An 8825-nucleotide genomic window follows, 5' to 3' on the forward strand; every position below is an offset into this window, starting at 1 on the left:
CTGAACCCAGCACATGCACTCTTCTCACTCTGTCTTTTGCTGATCAAAAGAGTAGGGCACAATCATGAATAACTATGTTTACAACAACACTATAAAAACTGTAAACCGTTGTGTCTTGAGGAGATTGCATAGCTCTTCTGGAACGGCAGAAAGTTATAGTTGCGTGTTCATATGAGGCAAGGAGGTAGTGGGGAGAGAGAGAAGGATGGTGACAAAGATCTTTTTATGCTTTTCTTTATAGTCTTCACATGTCAATTTCCAGTGCAATTTTGTATAATAAGGAAGAGAAAACCATGATGGGATCAAATTAAAAGTAAGCTGTAAATTCGCTTTGAGCTGCATTTTTTGGTAGAGTGCCAGACATTTGTTTTGCCATATGTTTCCATTGACAAAACCCAGCCTTGGTCTGGGACTGCTGATCCTGGGGCACCTACTTACTAAAGAGCTTACCTTGGGCTACAGCATCTTATTGCTGGTGTGCAAAAGGGCACTCAATGTTCTGAGGGTAGCCTACACTTTCTTTTTGCACATAGAATGCTATTAGTATTTGTCTTTACCAATGGCTACTGCATGACATCGTGCTACCAGAGGTTGTTGGCCACAATTGTACTCTCTGTGGCACTTGAATCAATTAATTTTGCCTTTTACTGTGTGTTTCAGTAGTTCCATGGAGGGCTATATCCCAGCTCTCTCCCTCCTGCCTACTTGTCACAGGGTCAACCCATTACAGTACTATTAAAACTAACAGTTACTATTAAAACTTTACACATTTTATTGTTTATTCCATAATTTTCTAATTCAGTGTGCATTTGATTAGTGCACTTAATACTAAATTCCGCCACACTTCCTTCCTCCCAGGAGCATGCTATTTTATGCACATTAACATGGAAATCAGCAAGCCTACTTCCTTAGTGAGATGAGATACAACCCATTTGACTTGGCCATGTTTACAGGGTATCAGACCGTGTTCATTGTGACACCTAGGTTCCAGTACTTTGTGGATTGTAGAGAAGGGTTGAAAGTACCTTGGTGAGAAAGTTAGCTTTCTTTTTAGTAAACTAGTGCATTGTGCAGTCTGTTGCGGATTCTTGGTCAGATAACAAGAGATGCACTAACTTGCTTATCCCTTGTTGGGGGTGTGTGTCTGTCACCACGTGGCTCCTATTGAAAGAAAGAGCAGCACAGCAGATATTTTCATCATGTGAGGCAAAAACTCACAACTGAAGACTGCAGATTATAGGAACACAAGAAAAGAAAAAGCTGTTAGAATATATGAAGTTAAAATGAGAATTTAATGGTAGCGTGCTCAACCTGGCAAACACTGGTATTCATAAAAAATATTGCTTTCATTTGAGTCATTTGAGTAGGTGTGACTGCTTAGTAGGACTGAGCTGTCTAACAAAAAAATACTATGTTGAAGAACAATATATATCTCCAATGCGTGATAGCAGATGTAGATAACTGATGAGAGGCAAGAAAGACAAGTACAAACACATCATTCAGAAATAAGTGTTGTTTGGCTCATGGGAGATGACAACGTTTCCATATCCTTTTTTTTCCCCTTTCTATATTTATTTAGGTATTCAGAGATGTACCACATTTCATATAGCATCTGTGAATGCAGATAACATTTATAGGTCAGAAATGTCCTGTACAAAGCTCAAAAGCAAAATGAAAATGCTTTAATAGAAATTATTATATAAAAATATACATTCTTTTTTATAATATATTGTGTTTGAGTTCTTCATGGTATATAATCTTCTGCCCTGTGGACATGTGTGGGATGGGATTCTGAAACTAAATACAGTTATTTCAGGTTTGCAAAAAAAGTAAATGCACTATTAGTGGGATGTGGGGGCTGTCTTTGTCCAGCCTTGGCAAATGACCTGGTTAACACCACCTGCTAAAACAAGAATGTCAATTTAAACAGTTGGGGGGCGAGGCGGGGGATTAAATACTTAAAGCTCTCTGGAGGGCCTTTGCCCAAAATTGTTCCTGCTAAAGAGGAAGACCAGCATCAGCTGGGTTAAACATCTCAAGGGGCAGTGACCATGGTTGGTGGCTTGGGAGGTCAGATGGTCTTTAAAAAGGAAAAAAATTGGTCACTGTGCCTGTAGTATAGTGCTGGGACATGTTGCCAAGGGGGATTGTGAGTTTTCTACCCTTGGAAGTTTTCAAGACTTGGCTATACAGAGCTGTGGCCGACCAGATCAACAGTTAGTAAATAATAAACCATTTTTATCCACATTCAGTTACTCTGAGTGGAACTGAGCAGTGTTCCTCTGGGGCAGTAGGTAAAGACAGGGATGCGGAAAGAATTTAGAGCTGGGTTACAAACTGTCTACCTCCAGAGAAGAACGGGTGAGCGGGATGCAACCTGTGAAGCTCTGCAATGGTCAACCCGGTGTAGATTTTTCATATACATTGTATGAGAGGGACTCTGAGATTTGCTAATGAAATTAAGGTGGCTGGCAATGTCTGTGAGGGAAAGCTTGGGATTTTAGAAAGGAAGAAGTCGACTGTAGATTTGAGTAAAAGAACGAGGGTGAAATTTAACAGTACAGAGTGCAAGTTTATGGTTGGTCTGACAGACCAGGGACAAGAAATTTTGATACAAGTTGGAAGCTCATTAGATGGAGATGTGATGAGTCCAGGATTTTAATTAATTATGTGAGTTTAATGACAACTCAGCTGAATCACATTAACCATCCATGTGACTGCTCTTACCTCATGGTAAGTATAAACCATATTTACAATAAGTGATCCCCAGTGAAGGGAAACTACCTCCCATTTGCTGAGCATGGTGTTAGTGGCTGGGACTATGTCGATGTGCAGCAATGTGTTATGCTGCTATAATGTCATGGTCTGAGCCCCGTTTACTTAAGTATGGTGAGCTATTAAGGTTTCATAGCTGTGAGCCAAGGAGCCGTCATTCTAGGATGTATGAAAATATTTTTTGTGCAGAATTAGTATTAATGCTATTGCAGGACTCATTATTAAAATCTGGGAAGTGTGTTTGCAGTTTTGGTCACCCAGAAGGTTGAATTGAAAGAGGTATGCACAGAGGGTGACCACTAGAATGATCAGGGGAATTAAGAGCTCGTTCTCTGGGAAGAAACTAGAAAAACATAGATTGCTGAGCATAGTGAAGTCTGAGATGGCATTAAATGTTGGCAATGTAAATATTAGGGAGAGAGGGGAGCTATCTGAAAGCTAAAGGATGAGATTAGCACAAGGAAAAAAACAAAAAACCCACGTGGGAACTGGCCATGAATACTAGTTAAACTTAGAAACAGTTTAAATGGTGAAATTCAGCAGCGGCATTAATGTAGTCCAATCTAACCCCTTAAGAAAGCACTGGATCAGTACATCAAAAGGTACAGTATGATGATTACATGTGACATCAACAGGTTGAATTTGATGAGCCAGGAGATACTTGTTCTACTCTCTTGTTTCAATAACATTAGTACCAATATTATCATCATCACTATTATGAGAACTATTACATCTATGTAAATCAACTTCAGTAAAGACTTCTTATTCTTTCCTTAATTCTTCCTGTGTTTAAATAGGAGGTTCAGCTGAGGTGAACCCAGGAATTTTTCATATTGAATTTATTTCATCATTGTCTCATGTGTGTGAGCTTCTGATGTATGAAAGTAACATCGCAGAGAGACTTTTGTCTTTTATTCAAATCAAAAGCGTCAGATGGAGGTTAACAAAGTTGGTTTTGTCTGAGCATGCAGGAGCAATTAATCAAGTGATGTCATTTTCCATTTTCTATTTCAATTTGCAGTGAAATACCAAAGTTAAACGATTACTGGCAAGGCTTTCTCTGCTTCTCCATTCCTCTTCTCTATTTTGACCTTAAACAGCTGACAAGCTAATGGATTATATGTTGTTTTTCTTTAGTTTTTCCTGGATAATGCTGTGAAAGATTTTCCCTCAGTTCTTAATTCATCAAATGCAAGTTTTCCTAATTCAAGTAATCAGACACGGTGGTGTATACAAAACAACTGTTTTTTCGTACCGGTAAGTTCATTTTACTTTTCCTTGTTTACAACAATTACACTAAATTGACTGTTGTCGATCTGCTTGAAGTTAAACACCCACCAGTTTTTAAGGCTGCAAAAAAAGCTTGATTTTTTTTTCAGTCACCTGCAACAGCATTTGAAGGAAGTGGGAATTCGTACTCCTGAAAACAGAGGGTTTTTTTGAATGTCAGATTAAAAAGCAGGAAGGGGTCTGATACTGTTTAGTATCAGAAGTGAGAAGTGTAGCTCACCCATGCCAACAAATGGGCGTTATGAGGTCTCAGGACAACACACAATGACCACAAAGCAGACTGTGCACTGAAAGCTTCGCATCGCTGTTGGTGAGAAAGGCAGGTCGGTCTGCAGATGGGTTTCCCAAGGACCAGTGATAGACCTGAAGAAATTCACCCCTTTCATCATCGACGTGACAGTAAATGTGAAATCTGTGATCGTCACACTCCTGTCATTGCATGTTTGATTAAGCGGTGGGGTGAGGAGGGTGGGGGTGGGAATAACAACACGTGTACCACTACATAAACTGTTTAAAAGATCTGAACTGATCTGAAGAAGATGTTCTAGTGTGAACAAAAGCACAGCGGCACTTGCACGAAGAGGGGGAAGGGCATTCCAGTAAATGTGAAATCTGTGATCGTCACACTCCTGTCATTGCATGTTTGATTAAGCGGTGGGGTGAGGAGGGTGGGGGTGGGAATAACAACACGTGTACCACTACATAAACTGTTTAAAAGATCTGAACTGATCTGAAGAAGATGTTCTAGTGTGAACAAAAGCACAGCGGCACTTGCACGAAGAGGGGGAAGGGCATTCCTGGAGAGAGCAATGATTCTTAAAGGGATTACAGAAGACCTGCAGTTGAACATACCAAGCTGTATATTGTTCCAAAATAGGTCAGTAGTTTTGGATGAATAAGCAGGAGGCAGCAAGAGGAGGAGATTATTTTATCTTTATGCAGAATTGATGAGACCAGTGCCAGAGTGTTGTGTGCTGATTTCCACACAATACGTTTTACATGAAAGAGCTATTCATTATGGCAATCCTAGGCACACACATCACCAAGATATTAATTAAGTATAGAACAATCCTGGGGAAAAAAAAAAAAAAAACAAACAAAAAACACCAACCAAACAAAAAACAACCCAGTTACAGTAACCTCAGCACTTTATGAACTTTCCTCATCTCTGTGATCAAGCAACAGCAGAGCATGAGTTTCTCATTTTCAAATTTAGCTAACTAAATACCACCAGGTATGGATAGGTGCCTACATCTGCTTTTGGCAGTTATCCTTATTGTCAAAGATATCCTAGTTGTCCTTCTCCCGGCCTCTGCATATATTCACACTCACAAGCACATAGAAATATATTGTTCAATGCTTATTTACATTTGTTTGGGTTTTTTAGGTAGCAGGTTTTCTAGTAATCTTCTGTTTTTATATTACTTCCTACGGTTTTTAATATCTTAAAAGGTATTTTGTTTCCTTTTTTACCAGCAAGTTCTCCAACAAGCACCTGAAGGATACAGTTATCATAAATTATACTTATCATTAAGATTCAATCTGCCAGTCTTAAAAAAAAAATATATATATATATGTATCTTTATGGTTTTCCTTTGTTTTCCCATGTTTAACTAAGAAGTTTGTCAGCTCTTCACATGGTTGGCACATTTATAACTAGTGAATTTCTAATTTTGAATTAGAACCACTAATTTCTTATTTACCGATTTTATAAATTTATACATTTTAAACTCTTCAAATGCATTGTTTCATTAAAAAAACTTTGTATTTGATAAATTGGCACAATAATTATGTTAAAATGTGATTTCCCATAATAATAAATTAAAAGGTTAGGTTGACTGAAGTTTTTTAACACTTTCTCCATCACCTTTTTATTAAATAGCTCTCAAATGCACGTCATTTTCATCTGCAGGCACTGCATAACTTCTGGCTTGAAAAAGCTACAAATTCCTTTTCAGATACAACTTTTCTTTGTTTTTAATCTGGAAATAAAATAATTGTATCTTTACTGAATGAGTTAATGAATATTTAAGCTGACAAATGTTTGTTTCCTTAAATTAAAAATTCAATCTTTTGAATCTGTGTGTTAGCTTTAAGCTTTATTCGTGCACATAAAATTCCTGTGATTTATGATAGTGGACCTGACAGATCTATTGACTGTGTCATCTAAAATGAGTGAATAAGAGATTTTTAAATTATTTCAGCCCCAATAGAATTTAGTTCATTGTGAAGCAAAAAAATTGATTCTTCCATTCTCCACCCCCAACAAAACAGCAAAATTTTCTGAGTTTTAATGCACACTTTCTTCCTCTCTTTAAAGACTTAGGAAAGATTACACAGTAAGTTTTAGGGACGTTGCTTGTCTTTATTTATTGTTCAGTTTTGCTATGATGGTTCTGTAATTTCCATATAATCGAAGTTAGGCCTGCGAGATTTCAAGTCGTGCTTGTCTTTTCCTAGGATAAAATATAGTGTGGTATCAGTGTTGCCATCTGTACATGTTAAAAAAAGTCTTAATACTGACTTCTGAAAGATGCCGTTCTGGAATATGGTGTATTTGACTAGAGAATCGCAAAATTACTTTCTTCTCAAGCTTTTCTCCATGGATTGGAATAGAAGACCTTTTTACTTTAGTAAAGATCTTTATAACCACAGAACTGTGGGTCTTCAGTTTTAAGAGAAGAGACAAACACACTGGACTGGAGATAAGATCCTAAGAGTGTAGTGAAACAGTGCAAGGCACTGGGCCTGTGATCCTGGCAGGTAATGCACTCAGACTCTGAAAGGTATTGATTAAAATACTGTTTATTGGAGCTAGGACGGGAAGAAAAGAGGGTAGATGGAGTTACATCCCTTCAGATGCTGGGAACTCTGAATCATACAGAATAGGATGGACCTCCAGTCAGGGATGGCGCAGACCCCATCTGTGGAGAGGTTACCCAGCATTTTCTTCTTTTGAGCTCTTACAGAATGTTCTTAAAAGGAAACGTTTCTAATCATCATTTCTGCTGTCAGATAAAAACAACATCCATGAGAACTTGCTGCACTGTTAGATAAAGTTGAGGCCACAACAGGTGGCGTATCCACTGCTGCCAAGTGACAGCTGCCTGCAGGCTCCTTGCTCCCAGTATGTTGGCTGCGTTGTCTGGGGTTATCCCACAGCCAAGGGATACGCAGAGCACAGCACGGACCTGTGCCTGCTCAGCTTCACTGCTATGGGGATTCATAACTCTTCAGCGTTGCAGAGAAGGGCAGTGGAGCTGGGGAAGGGTCCGGAGCACAAGTCCTGTGAGGAGCGGCTGAGGGAGCTGGGGTTGTTTAGCCTGGAGAAAAGGAGGCTCAGAGGAGACCTGATCGCTCTCTGCAATTACCTGAAAGGAGGTAGCAGAGAAGAGGATGCTGGTCTCTTCTCCCAAGTGATAAGTGATAGTATAAGAGGAAACAGCCTCAGGTTGCACCAAAGGAGGTTTAGATTGGGTATTAGGAAAAATGTCTTCACTGAAAGGGTCATCAGGCATTGGAACAGGCTGCCCTGGGAAGTCGTTTAATCACCTGGAGGTATTTAAAAGATATGTAGATGTGGCACTTAGGGACTAAGTATCTTCCCTGCTTTGTAGCTGCATGCTTCCTTATGAGAAGCCAGCTAGAACACCAGTTACCATTATTCCTCTGCACTGTACCTTTAGAAGCATTATGTCTTGCAGTTCCTCCTCTGGATGTTTGGTGTTTGGTTTTGGGGTATTTTGGGTTTTAGAGTTTTTTTGGCCAGCCCTTTTGCATTAGTCTGAAAGCTGGAAGGGTTAGAGAAGGATTCAAACTACAATACTTTAAGAGTCTACTAAAATTTACAGATTCTATTACAAAAAGGATGAGATTTTAGATCCTCTGACAGGAATTGAAAAATTCATTTGCAGTGTTGAGCACTCAGAAAACAATAGCCTTGAATATATGTAAGATACAGTTGGGAAAAGGTTTATTTAAGGGGGAATTTTCAAAATAAACTTTGTGACCTGGTATGGCTATTCTAGCAGAGATCAGCTTGTTGCTTACTGAAATCTTGCACTGCAATGCACAAAATCGGAGTCTGCTTTCTTAAATGTGTAGTTGTGTCACTCTTCTCTAATCCATCCACCCTAGTCTGAAATTTTAGCTGAAATTTTCAATCTAGTTTATGTATTCTTACCGAACACTGATAGAGACTGTCTATTCCACTTGGAAGTTTCTGGGTCTCCGTCAAACTGCATCCAGTTGCGGATTCAGAACTGCCTTTTGTTTGCCAGTTTCTTTTTGGAAAACTAATTTCACAAGTAGCATGCCTTACAGAGTAAAAAATGGATGCTGCTACTTTTACGTAACACTGAATTTGGAGTGTGACCTCCTGTGGAATGTAGCCAGCAGAGAAGTTTTATTTTTGTTGATTCCGAACAGCAGTTCTTTCCGGTTCCTATTTCAAGCAGATCTGCAAGCAAATTACAGTAACGGCAGAGATTCAGATGGCAGATCAATTCTGTCTTCTGGGTGCTGTGAAAATTATTCTTCTTAGTGATCCTGCAAAATTAGCGTGCAGCAATTCAGGTTATGTCAAAAGTACTGCCATCAACAAGTCAACAGCAGTCTGAAAATAGCACATCTAGAAATAGAATGCTTTGTAGTTTTGGAAAAGGTAACTAACTTACGAGGTGCAGGACTGTAATTTTCAGGAGGCGTCTTTGGCAAAGGTGCTGTATGTTAAGAACTAAGCTAATGATTCTGGTGAGAAT

Source organism: Eurypyga helias, unplaced genomic scaffold (assembly GCF_000690775.1).
Source record: "Eurypyga helias isolate BGI_N326 unplaced genomic scaffold, ASM69077v1 scaffold35231, whole genome shotgun sequence".
In the NCBI taxonomy this organism is placed as follows: Eukaryota; Metazoa; Chordata; class Aves; order Eurypygiformes; family Eurypygidae; genus Eurypyga; species Eurypyga helias.